General features: G+C 37.0%; 1 protein-coding gene and 1 pseudogene across 2 annotated transcripts in view; both read left to right on the top strand.

Annotated features, from left to right (window-relative positions):
* ADGRV1 (adhesion G protein-coupled receptor V1) overlaps positions 1 to 13905 on the top strand; it is a 545909-nt gene that overhangs the window by 345357 nt on the left and 186647 nt on the right. The gene's annotated exons all lie outside the window — the stretch shown is intronic.
* Positions 4895 to 6674, top strand: LOC309861269 (importin subunit alpha-1 pseudogene; annotated as a pseudogene). The gene has a single exon. The product of its transcript is annotated as an importin subunit alpha-1 pseudogene (transcript).

Raw genomic sequence — 13905 nt, 5'->3', positions numbered from 1 at the left:
AATCCCAATGACTGGGAAGTTGGCAGGAGAGGAGCCAAGTATCAGCCATGCCCTTTTATTTCCCATCTTCCCAACCAAGAAGAGGACTTTGGTAATGAGCACAGGTGAAGATAAGAAAGGGGACATGGTTTTCCCTGCCACTGGGAAACTCTATAGGCTCTCTTCATAATAGGGTACCCTTACACATAATGGGTAGACTTGGTTTAGAGTCTCATACATGTGTTCTGAGATGATTTTGAATGAAAAGTCAGAAGGAAGCTGAAAAAAATCGTAATTTTAGAGCAGTATAGAAAGGTACCTTAGCTTTCAACCAGCCCTATCCTCTGATTTTAAAATAGATTGTATTCCATTGACTCTTTGGAAGTGACTCTGTAGAGTACGTGGTGCTCTGATGTGAAGTTTCTTGAACTGAGAAGAGATGCTTTTATTCATGTTTGGTTAACCATTTCCAGAATAACATTGCTAAACACAAACTTTGTACAATGTTTGATCCATGATTCCTATCAGCATCTTAATAATTGAATGTTTCTGCATGAATGTTGGAGAATATATTCATTGAAGTATGGTAGTCACTTCAGTGGAAAATGTGGTGTATTTCTACATATGAAGGTGAATACACCATACTCTTCTCTGTGGAGAAGTAGTAGTCCAGATGGGGGATAATCATGGAAAGGGAGGAGGGATTGACATATTCAAGAGGTATTTAAAAGCATAGCTGATAGAATTTGAGAACTAAATGCACAGGATGAAAAAAAAAACAATAAACTCAAGGGCTTGATTAATTGGCTAGGTTACTAAACAGAAAACACTAGAAGGACTTTCAGTGGTGGGGAGCAAATTTCCATGTAGAGTCTTGTAGGGAACAGTTATACCTGAGTATGTATCTCTGATTAATTCACATAATCATAATTGGTCTTGTTTAAGTTTTAAATTTAATACCATCTGATCATTATTTATCTCAAATAGAGCCTAGTAACAAATTTTATTTTTGCCACTATTTACTCATAAAAATGAGCATTTTGCATGTTAATGTAATTTGTTTTATTAGAAATCATGATTGCAGTTGACTTAAAAAGCTAAACAAATAACTTTTAACGGTGCAAGTAATAAAATGAAAAGGTCTCCAATTCAAATTTAGTTTCTAAATCACAGATCTGTAAACATTTCCAAATGAATTGGTACCCTGCAAGTAATAAGTTCAAAATATTTATTTAAACTAAGTAATAAATAATATTTATAAATGTATTGTTCATAAGTAATAAATTATTAATTTAAATAATAAATGATATTTCTTTAAATTCAGTAATCAATATTCAACAAACACATTAGACTCTCACTAGGTTCTAGCCAATATTGTTAGACATACCTCAATAAACAATATGTGCGCCCTGCCCTTTGCAACAACATGGATGGATCTAAATGAATCACAGAAAGACAAATACCATAAGATTTCATTTATACGTAGAGTTTAAGAAACAAAAAAACAAACAAAGGAAGAAAAAAAACAGACGAATGCCAGCTGCTGGTGGCCAGAGGGGAAGTGGACAGGGAAATGGGTGAAATAGGTGATGGGGATTCAAGAGTACACTTTTCGTGATGAGCACTGAATATTGTATAAAGTTGTTGAATCATTATATTGTATACCTGTAACAAATATAACACTGTACGCTAATTATACTAGAATTAAAGCAAAAATTTAGGGGCCCTGGGGTGGCTCAGTTTATTTAGCGTCTGCCTTCAGCTCAGGTCATGGACTCACAGTGCTTGGATCAAGCCCTGCCTTGGGCTCCCTGCTCAGTAGGGAGTCTGCTTCTCCCTGTCCCTCTGCTGCTCCCCCTGCTTGTGCTCTTTCTCTAGTAATTCTTATAGTTTTGTGGTATACTTGTAAAAGGAGGAATGGTACAAAGAATTACTAACAGAGAATGAGTAGGATAATGGCTGTAGGGAACTTATTTCATTTTTTATTCCTTAAAAACCTAAATGACAGGTGAAAGCTTTTTTCTTTAAAGACATCTAGAGGGATGCCTGGGTGGCTCAGTCAGTTGAGCATCTGCCTTCAGCTCAGGTTCTGATCCCAAGGTCCTGGGATCGAGTCCCACATCGGGTTTCCTGCTTGGTGGGGAGCCTGCTTCTTCCTCTGCCTGCCGCTTATGCAATCTCTCCCCATTTGTGTGCTCTCTCTCTCTTTCACACACCAATAAATAAATAAAATCTTAAAAAAAAGTTTTAAAGGCCTCTAGAAATGTTTGGTTTTTCTAATTGTGAATCAAGTTTCTGCTATGTTTATTTAATTTTAGCTATGTCAATGGACTGATCAAATAATTATCAATAATATTTAAACGTCCTTCATATATTAAAACAAATACTGAGGTAACTAAATGTTAAGCTGAAGTTGATTTTTAATGTTAACGGAATATATTAAATATCCATGTATTGTGTAAAAACCTATGGAAAATATAGAACTTCTCTAAGCCTTTTTTTTTTTTAAACATTTATTAAGCTTCAGTTTCCTCATCTATAAAATGGAGGCAGTGTTCTCTAAATTGCATGGGTTATTTAGGGTAAGATGAAATAATGTCTTGTGGGGCATTTAGTGTAGTACCTGGCACATAATAACCACTCATTAAATAGTAATTATTATTATTATTGTGACTGTTGCTGATATAAATAAGTTAGTGCCTTTTTGGCTCTATACCAGATAAAGAAGACTAGTTTTGGTGGTAATGATGCATGACTCATAAAGGTCTCTTTCTCAGAAAATTACCTTTTAAAGAAAAGAGAAGAAATTAAAACATGTAAAATACCTCTAAAAAATTCTGAAATAGGGGCTGAGTTGGTTTTTTTGTTTGTTTTGTTTTTTGGCAAATTCTACCATTGTTTCTTGCAGAATGGCCTTTTAAAAAGTCTTTATCTGTGAGGGCAGATATCCCATGTAGTCTATTTTACCAAAAATGAGGTATGACAAAAATTGTGGTGTGTATAAGGTTTGGGTTTTTGTTTTTGTTTTTTCCTTAGTGATACTTGCCATTGATTGACTGACTGAAGTCTTATAGTAAAACAAATAACTTAATCTGACTATATGCATGTGCAATCTAAGTGGACACTCCCAATCTCCATCTGCTTCTGACTGAGTGATAGCTTCTGATTTACTGAAAGGCATGCATTTGTATATTTTAATTATTAGATGTGATAAGAAAACAGTATGTGTCATGATCTGCCAGTCCTATGTTATTTACAGTAACAGGCACAAGGATATACTAAAGATAGTGCATATACACAATGTGCCATTAGAAAACTGTAAATGTTGATTGATTTTGGTACTGTATTTTCACTATGACAACAATAAAAAAGTAATAATTGTAAAAACCTGTTCAGACCAGTTTCTGACATTCACGAGTTGCCAGAAACTATTTCATTGCATTAAACACCTCCCTGACACACCCAAGACATTCAGAGGCATATTTAATTCAGTATTCAAGGGTCTTTGATTCCATACATTTATATAACAAAGTAAGTATAAAATACAGAGAGTCAGGATTTGTATGAGAAGGGAAGGAAAAAGCAAGCTAGCTGTGAATGTGAGCATAATAGATTTTATGTTCTGTGACCTGAAGACCATAGGAAGGTCATCTAAAAATATTTAAAATGTTCTAGTCAATGTGGAAAAAAAGGAATGGCTGTCTAAAATCAGTGAAAATAGTTATAATGTTAAGTACAATGCTTTTGATAATAGTGAAAATTCAGATTTGGCATTGACAGAATACTTCTGATATTTAAATATTCCCTTAAAGTCTGAAGTAGACATATCAATGAAAAAGACGCTAGCCTAGGCTGGGGTGGTGGGTGGGGTGGGCTGGGGGATGGTCAATAATAAACATACCACATGATGCAAGGTAATGAAAAAGAAATTAAGTATGGCATTATTTCAAGTGTTTTGTTTATAGGGACATGCTATAGGCAATCTCTATTGAGCACACCAATTTTAAAAAAAATTGATAATTTTTCCTTACAGTTACTTTTCCATTTCTGGTTTCTACGTTATTGCATAAGGAATTAACTATGATCCCTAAGTGCTCTTGAACTTTGTTCAATAGAATGAACTTTGTTTTCTTTGTTAAAGTTCTTCAAATAGTTTTTAAATGTTTCTTCAAAATTTTAAAAGTTATACAGATAATGATTAAAAGTTAAACAAAGGAGAGGCTCTCACCAGAATGTATTAGTCATGGAAATGTCATTATACTTTGTGAATATTCCATTATCATTGGCATTGCCACATTGGTAATAGCCAATACATCAGCAGCATGCAAAGGTCTCTTTGTCTTTAGCATCGGATTAATGTTATACACAGCATTCTAATGAAAGGGATTTTGCAGACATAAATGATTAACAAGTAGCAGAAATAATTTAGTGCTCAGCATTTCGTGATTTTTTTAAAAGATTTTTATTTATTTATTTGACAGACAGAGATCACAAGTAGGCAGAGAGGCAGGCAGAGAGAGAGGAAGGGAAGCAGGCTCCCTGCTGAGCAGAAAACCTGATGCGCAGCTCGATCCCAGAACCCTGGGATCATGACCTGAGTGGAAGGCAGAGAGAGGCTTAACCCACTGAGCCACCCAGGTGCCCCGATTTTTTTTAACTTAAAATATCTTACTTTTGATATTGAAGCAATTGTTTAAAATAGCTTAATCATCAATTAACTTGGGAAGAAGTGAGTAAAAAACTTTTTTGATCAGGTGATGCTAAGTAGATTAGAAAACGTGAGGTATAAAAATTCACAAAATAGCACACCGTCTTTGGTGTGATCCATGGTGGACGTTTTGAGGGCAGCTGACCTACCGCCTGCACGTCCCGGACCGCCTCCCGTGGAAGCCTGAGCCGGCGGTGTAGCTTTCTCCCTTTGTCTCATAACCATGTCCACCAACGAGGATGCTAATTCACCAGCTGCCCGCCTTAACAGATTCAAGAACAAGGGGAAAGACAGTAAGAAATGAGGCGGCGTCGAATAGAAGTTAATGTAGAGCTGAGGAAAGCGAAGAAGGACGACCAGATGCTGAAAAGGAGAAACATAAGCTCGTTTCCCGATGATGCTACTTCTCCACTGCAGGAAAACCACAACAACCAGGGCACTGTAAATTGGTCAGTTGATGACATTGTCAAGGGCATAAATAGCAACAATTTGGAAAGCCAGCTCCAGGCTACTCAAGCTGCTAGGAGACTGCTTTCTCGGGAAAAGCAGCCCCCCATAGACAACATAATTCGGGCTGGTTTGATTCCAAAATTTGTATCCTTCTTGGGCAGAACTGACTGTAGTCCCATTCAGTTTGAATCTGCTTGGGCTCTCACCAACATTGCTTCCGGGACCTCAGAGCAGACCAAGGCTGTGGTCGATGGAGGCACAATCCCAGCATTCATTTCCCTGTTGGCATCTTCCCACGCCCACATCAGCGAACAAACTGTGTGGGCTCTAGGAAACATTGCAGGGGATGGTTCCGTTTTTCGAGACTTGGTTATCAAGTATGGTGCAGTTGATTCGCTTCTGGCTCTCCTCGCGGTTCCTGATATATCATCGTTAGCATGTGGCTACTTACGTAACCTTACTTGGACACTTTCAAACCTTTGTCGCAACAAGAACCCCGCACCCCCGCTAGATGCCGTCGAGCAGATTCTTCCTACCTTAGTTCGTCTCCTACATCACGATGATCCAGAGGTCTTGGCAGATACCTGCTGGGCCATCTCCTACCTGACGGATGGTCCAAACGAATGGATTGAAATGGTCGTGAAAACAGGAGTTGTGCCCCAGCTTGTGAAGCTTCTAGGAGCTACTGAATTGCCCATTGTGACTCCTACGCTAAGAGCCATAGGAAATATTGTCACTGGGACAGATGAACAGACTCAGGTTGTAATAGACTCAGGAGTGCTTTCTATCTTTCCCAGCCTGCTAACGAACCCCAAAACTAATATTCAGAAGGAAGCCACGTGGACGATGTCAAACATCACAGCTGGCCACCAGGACCAGATACAGCAAGTTGTGAATCATGGATTAGTCCTGTTCCTCATTGGTGTTCTCTCTAAGGCAAACTTTAAGACACAAAAGGAAGCTGTCTGGGCTGTGACCAACTATACAAGTGGTGGGACAGTTGAACAGATTGTATACCTCGTCCATTGTGGCATAATAGAACCATTGATGAACCTCTTAACTGCGAAGGATACCAAAATTATTCTGGTCATTTTGGATGCCCTTTCCAACATCTTTCAGGCTGCTGAGAAACTAGGTGAAACTGAGAAACTTAGTATAATGATTGAAGAATGTAGAGGTTTGGACAAAATCGAGGCTCTACAAAACCATGAAAATGAGACTGTGTACAAAGCTTCATTAAACTTGATTGAGAAGTATTTCTCTGTAGAGGAAGAGGAAGATCAGAATGTTGTGCCAGAAACTACCTCTGAAGGCTATACATTCCAGGTTCAGGATGGCACTGCTGGGACCTTTAACTTTTAGCTTATACAGCCTACGCAGAAAGTTGTTTGTGGTGTGCTTTGTTTGGTAGAAATTTGTCTTACTGTTTTTCTACTAAGAACTCTTTTTAAATGTGTTTTGTTATTGTAGCACTTTTTACAACAAAACTCTACTTGACCAGTTCCAAACTGTAAAAACTGTATGAAGCTCCTCCTGCCAGTGGATTTCTTACTTCTATGTGGACTCTCCTCTCTTGCAGTGTCCTGTAAATAACGATTAAATTCCACCCTTTTCTTTACTTCACCGTTAAAAGAAAAAAAAAAATCACAAAATAGAGTAAGTGGATAATTTAGATTCAGGTGCTGTTCAGTTAAGTTCAAGACAAAACACCATAATAATAGTAAATATTTTAATCAGGAAAAAGGGAAATTAATAGCAGGATCTAAAAGGTGTTAATACTGGCAAGATTCTGCTTCAAGATGAGACGAAATAATAGGGACCAGATTTGCCCTCAGATCTGAAACAGATGGAAAAACGGAACAATATACAAAACAGCAATTTCAATAGGCTCGACCTCAAGCAGTGAAGGATAAGGGTCCCTGAAGTGTAAGAAACAAACAGGGTGAGATTAGTAGTTGCCCTGGAATACTGCCTTATAAAATTTTCTAGGCTTTGCCACAAAAAGGAGGAATCCAGGGGTAGTCTACAGAGTCAAAGGACTAAGGGGACAAGATGAGAGTCTGAGAAAACCAAGGTGCTAAAGTTCGCAGGTCAAAGTACTGAAAGGGAAAGAACCTTGGTTATGTGCATGGAGTTCTTAGTTTTCACTGAGTACTGACCAGCCCATGTGTGTGAAGAAACTATCCAAGGCTAGAGAGTCCTGCAAAAGGCAAAGGTGAATAATGGGAGGGGCTTACACATAGCCATCAGTAGTGTCTTTTCCCCCTACTAAACTAAAAACCTCAAGATCCACAAATGCTTGGGTAGAGTACACAGAAATGTCTGCCCTTGGCCTTGGCCTTGTGGAATGATTGGCCTGAGCACCAGGCCCTGCCCAACAGATTTTAACAGCAAGAATCGGAAAGACCAAACTGCTTCTTCCATGGGCATCCTAGGGCAAAGCTCAAAAATATAGGAGAACAAATGTCCAATACCCAAAGAGGTAAAATCACAGTGTTTGACATTCAGTTAAAAAAAAAAAACCTGTAAGACATGATAAAGGGCAAGAAAATATGATGCATAATTAAGAGATTAAGTCAATAAATCAACTAATACAGAAGTCTTGCAGATGTTAGAATTGGCTGACTAGGACACCAGTACGTTTATTATGGCTGACTCTGTGCATTCAGAAGGTTAAGCAGAGACATGGGAGAGATTCAAAATGAACTAAATCAAACTTTTAGAAATGAAAACTGCAATGTGTGAGAAGAAAAGCACCCTGGTTGGGAGTAGTAGCAGATTAGAAATAATGGAAGAAAAAATAAGCAGATTTGAAAACAGCAGTATCAATTACTCTAAAATGAAAAAAGAGGAAGTCAAAATAAATCAACAGAGCACCAGTGAGCTGTGGGGGGAAAATTAAGCATCTCATGTGTACTTGTGCCAGAAAGATTGGAGAGAGAGCATTTTAATGGCCGGGGAAAAGCATGTTAAAAAGTTAACCACCTGGGTGGTTCAGTGGTTAAAGCCTCTGCCTTCAGCTCAGGTCATGATCCCGGGGTCCTGGGATCAAGCCTCACATCGGGCTCTCTGCTCAGCAGGGAGCCTGCCTCCTCCTCCTCTCTCTCTCTGCCTGCCTCTGTGCCTACTTGTGATCTGTCTGTCAAATAAATAAAAATCTTAAAAAAAAAAAAAACTTAACAATTAAAAATTCCCAAATTTCTTAAAAACTCTAAACACACATATTCAAGAAGCTTAATAAGCCCCAAACAGAAGGAACATGAAGAAACCATACAAAAAGTATATCATAATAAAATTGAGCAAAAGCAACATAAAGAGAAAGATCTTTAAAACAACAAAAATGAAAGAATTCTGTGCAGAGGAAGAAATATAAGAATTACAGAAAATTTCTTGTCAGAAATAAAATAAATGAGGAATTAGTAGAGCAACATGTTTAACTGAAGGAGAAAAAAACCTGTCAACTAAAATATTTTTCAGAATAAAGGCTAGGGCGCCTGGGTGGGTCAGTCGGTTGAATGTTCCACTGTTGGTTTTGGCTCAGGTCATGATCTCAAGGTCTTGAGATAGAGTCCTTGTCTGGGCTCTGTGCTCAAAGGAGAGTCTGCTTGAGATTCTCTCTTCCTGTCCATCTGCCTTTCTCCCACTCTAGAATAAATAAGTACATCTCTAAAAAGAAAGGAATAAAAGTTGAATAAAATGTCTTAAATTGTACAATAGCTAAAAGAAATTACTGGATAATTCTCACAGAAGTAACAAAAATGAAACAGCAAAAAACTCTGCCATGGGGTTTCGGTTGCATTAGAGCACTCTATTCAGCATGTAATTGGAGGAAATACAATGGAAATACTGAAATAAAAGTAATATTCTCCCTAATAAAAAAAAATCAAACAGCAAGATACTGGACTTAAAAATCAGCATACAAAATCAGATTAAATGCAACTAGTCTATGCCATTTAGAAGGAGATTTTCAAATTGAATAAAAAAGCAAGACACTATACACTGCCTACAAGAAACACATTTCAAACATAAAGACAGCTATAGGTCAAAAGTTAAAAGATTGACAAACATTGGATTGATTATATTAACACCAAAGTAGATTTTAGAGCAAGGTAATACCAGAAAAAAGGAAGATCATTCCATAACGATAAAGGGGTCAGTTTATTGAGAGGATATAATTACCCTAAATATTCAGGTACTTAATAACCAAGCTTCCAAATATGCCATGCAAGGCCACCTGGGTGGCTCAGTCAGTTAAGCATCTGATGCTTGGTCTCAGCTCAGGTCTTGATCTCAGGGTTGTGAGTTCAAGCCCTGCATTGGGGCTCCATGCCTACTTTAAAATATTCTTTCTTATAAAATACTTTTTTATAAATATCTGTGTGTGTGTGTGTGGTATGTATACATACATATATGTATGTATATATATGTGCATGCAAAAATTTATTGAGCCACAAGGAAAACTTGACAAATCCACAATTGTAGTTGGGAATTTAAAGATCTCTTCAATAATTGATAGAAACTTTTTAAAAAAGAACAGAAAAGCTGTAACAACATAGATTTTAGGGGAGTTGTTTTTTCTTAGAATATAGAATTTTTTAAAATAATTGTCATCCAATCTGACCTATTGAGATTTATAAAGTACTCAAATTAACAATAGAAGAATACTTGTTTTTATCAAGTATACACAGAACATAGACTGGTAAATTAAAAATGATTAAAGTCAGGGGCGCTTGGGTGGCTCAGTGGGTTAAAGCCTCTGCCTTCGGCTCAGGTCATGATCTCAGGGTCCTGGGATCGAGCCCCATATCAGGCTCTCTGCTCAGGGGGGAGCCTGCTTCCCTTCCTCTCTCTCTGCCTGCCTCTCTGCTTACTTGTGATCTCTGTCTGTCAAATAAATACAATCTTTAAAAAAAATGATTAAAGTCATAAGGAATGTGTCTTCTGACCACAATAGAATTAAGCTAGAAATCAACAGAAGGATCACTGGAATATCCTCAAATATTTGGAAACTAACTGGCACATTTATAAATAATCCATAGGTCAGAAATGAAATCAGTAGGGGAATTTCATAAATGAATGAAAATGAAATAATGTATCAAAATTTGAGGCATCCTGCTAAAGCAATGTTAGAAGAAAGTTTATAGAACTAAATGCCTATATTAGAAAAAGAAGTAAGGTTTCAAAAGCAGACTACATAAAAAGAAAACCAATTCTTAAATTAAAAATACATAGGAGAAATCGATAATTAAGAAAGAGGGAAAATCACTGAAATAGAAAACAGTAAAACAATAGAGAAGCCAAGATAAGAAGATCAGTAATATCATCAACCTTGAGCCAGATGATCAAGAAGAAAAAGAGAGGACATCTGAATCACCAGTATGTTGGATGAGAGAAATGGCATCACTACAGATTCTAAAGATCTTAAGAGAATAATAAGGGAATATGATTTAAAAAAAAGCCTTATACCAACAGATTTTCCAATTTTGGTTAAATAGACAAATTCCTTAAAAAGACACATACTACTAAAACTCAGGGAGAATTAGGTTATCTGAATAGTTCTGTTATATATTTTAAAAATTGAATATATATTTAAAAATTTTGCCCCTAAGAAAACTATAGTCCTAATATGGGCTTAAGAAAGAAGAAAGTGTAAATTCTTTACAAGTTCTTCCAGAAAATTGAAAAGGAGAAAATATTTACCAACTCACTGAAACCAGCATTACCCTGATACCAAAATGAGACAAAGACATATCAAGAAAACTACCAGTGTTCCTCATGAGCCCTGATGCATATATTTCTTAATATAGTTTTAGCAAATCAAAAGGACAGTACATCACAACAAAGTTGTAAATCCCAGTAATGGAAAAGTTGGTTTAATATTCAAATATCAATCAAATTACTGCATCATATTAGCAAGCAAAACTGGAATAAAAATTTTTTGTAACTTCAGTGGAGAAAGATCATTTGCCAAAATTCAAAATCCATTGCTGGTAAAATCTTCCAACCAAGCAGGAATAGATGGCAGTTTTCTCAACTTGATAATGGCATCTACAAAAAACAATTATGTAACTGGCCTCATACTTGTATTAAATTACTAAGGCGGCCATAACAAAATATCACAGACTGTATGGCTTAAATAAGACATTTGTTCTCACAGTTCTAAAAGCTAGAAATCTGAGATCTAGGTGGTGAGAGGGTGGATTTCATACTGAGTCCTCACTCCCTGCTGTATAGATGGCTGTCTTCTCCCTTAAACATGTGGTTTTTCTCCTGCACATGTGCTTGTGTGTATCCAAAATTTCCTCTTCTTCTAAGGAAATTTAGTCATATTGGGTAATGGCCCACAATTTTAATTTAATTACCTCTTTAATGACTTTATTTGCATATGCAGTTATATTCTGAGTAACTGGAGGTTAGGATTTCAATGTATGAATTTGAAGGGACACAATTCAGCACATAGAAATACTTAATGGTGGGGCACCTGGGTGGCTCAGTGGGTTAAGCCTCTGCCTTCAGCTCAGGTCATGATCTCAGGGTCCTGGGATGGAGCCCGCATCCAAATCCAGCTCTCTGATCAGCAGGGAGCCTGCTTCCCCCTGCCCCCCACTCTCTGCCAGCCTCTCTGCCTACTTGTATCTCTCTCTCTGTCATAAATAAATAAAATCTTTAAAAAAAAAAGAATTTTTGAAAACAAGCCACAATAGAAGGAAATATTTGCAAATCAAATACCTGATGAAAGACTTGTATCGTGAATATAAAAATAACTCATAAAACTCAACAGTAAGAAAACAACCCAATTTTAAAAGTAGGTAAAAGAGCTTGACAGACAGGCATTTCTTCTTCGACGAGATATGGCTTGCAGTTAGCACATGAAAAAATTATCATCATTACTGATTAGGAAAATGCAAATTTAAACCACAATGAGGAACTACACATACCTATTAGGTAAGAAGGCTAATTTTTTTTTTTTTTTTACTAACCAGAACAAGCTTTATGTCTAGCCACTCCAGAATATGGAGTGGCTAGACACTAATACATTGCTGATGAGAGTGGGAAATGTTACAAGCACTTTGGAAAATAATGTATCAAATTTTAAGAATATTAAATGCCCACTTGCCATATGATCCAGCTATTCTACTCTTAGATATTTATTCAAGATAACAGAAAGCATAAGTCCGTACAGAGGCTCATATAGTCATAGCTGCTTTATTTGTAAAAATCAAAAACTGGGAAAAAAAACTAAATATCCACCAAAAGGTGAAAGAATACACAATTAAAATGTTACTAGGGAGATCCAGTGAAGGTTATGAGGAAATTCTGGGGAAGGATGGATGTGTTAATTATCTTGATTGTGATGATGGTTTCATGGATGTATATATGTCAAAACTTGTTAAATCATACACACTTCAAACATGTAGCATTTGCTGTCTGTCAGTCATACTCCAATATAGCTGTTTTAACAAACAATATGCTTAAACCCATGATAGGATCTGTATAGGATAATGAATACTTGCTATGTTTTCTTTTTTTAAAAATGTACCTCAAAGTAATTATAATAAAGAATAAGATCAATTTGTTGCCTTTAGGGAGTTGACAGTTTTCTGAGAGATTACAGTTGATTTTATCTAAGAATTGGGAGAATTGAGGTTTTAGGAAAATCAAACCTTATGTTAATAGAATCCTATTTTAAATATTCAGAGGAGGAAAAGTTTGTTTATGGTTGAAAGAAAAAGCCATATATTCATGATAGAGTTGACATTGCCAGCATGCCTTAAAAAGTAGACATGAGGGGCGCCTGGGTGGCTCAGCGGGTTAAAGCCTCTGCCTTCGGCTCAGGTCGTGATCCCAGAGTTCTGGGATCGAGCCCCACATCGGGCTCTCTGTTCGGCAGGGAGCCTGCTTCCCTCTCATTCTCTCTCTCTCTCTCTCTGCCTGCTTGTGATTTCTGTCAAAAAAAAAAAAAAAGTAGACATGATTTCAGCAGAGGAAGATAAGACAGAAATTCTAGGCAGGAGGAAGAAGAAGAACAAAGGCAAAGAGTTGAGAGGTGGTGGAACATGTTTTAGGAATAGCTATCAGTACAGCTAGAATAGAATGCTTGGAAAGATCTTGTGGAAGATAAGCTTAGGAAGAGCAGGTGGGTGGGGCAGATCGGACTTAAGAGGCCATACCAAGACAATTCTGTTTTCCTCTTTAAATATTTCTTTGACTCCCAAAGGTAGAACTAATCAGTCTTGACTGTGTTTCCCTGGCATTTTACTACATATCCTTTGATAACACCTGTCACATTTTATTGCATCTTGTGTGTGGCTTTACCCTTAGGCACTCTCCTATTAGAAAGGACAATATTCAGCTCATTTTAAATACTCAATAACAGGTGTTTTCCCACTTTAAAAAATAGAAAAGTCTAGGAGCTTGTCATAATCTCAGTAGGCAGGTGGAATTTGAACTGGTCTTGGAAAAACCGAGTAGGTTTTGGATGAGATGGAAAGTAGACAGAAGGGTATTTCATAGAGCAGAGTGAAAATGTCCATAGTAAACAGGGGGATGGGTATATAAGGAGTACTGAGAATTGATGTTTACAAGAAAGCCAATTTTTGTTATTGGTTATTATTTAGCCCAAGCAAACAAAGACACATGCTCCATATTTACTATGAAAACTACATGGGTACAGGAGAGCTCTCAACAACCAGAAGCAAAGAATTTTATAAGTTACTAGCAGAATCTCTCTCTCTCTGCAGAACTATGTTTATTTTTCTTTTCTCTTT

The sequence above is a fragment of the Mustela nivalis genome (assembly GCF_964662115.1).
Source record: "Mustela nivalis genome assembly, chromosome: 3".
NCBI classification, from domain to species: Eukaryota; Metazoa; Chordata; class Mammalia; order Carnivora; family Mustelidae; genus Mustela; species Mustela nivalis.
Note: the sequence above shows the minus strand (reverse complement) of the source record. Positions and strands in the feature narration are given on the sequence as shown.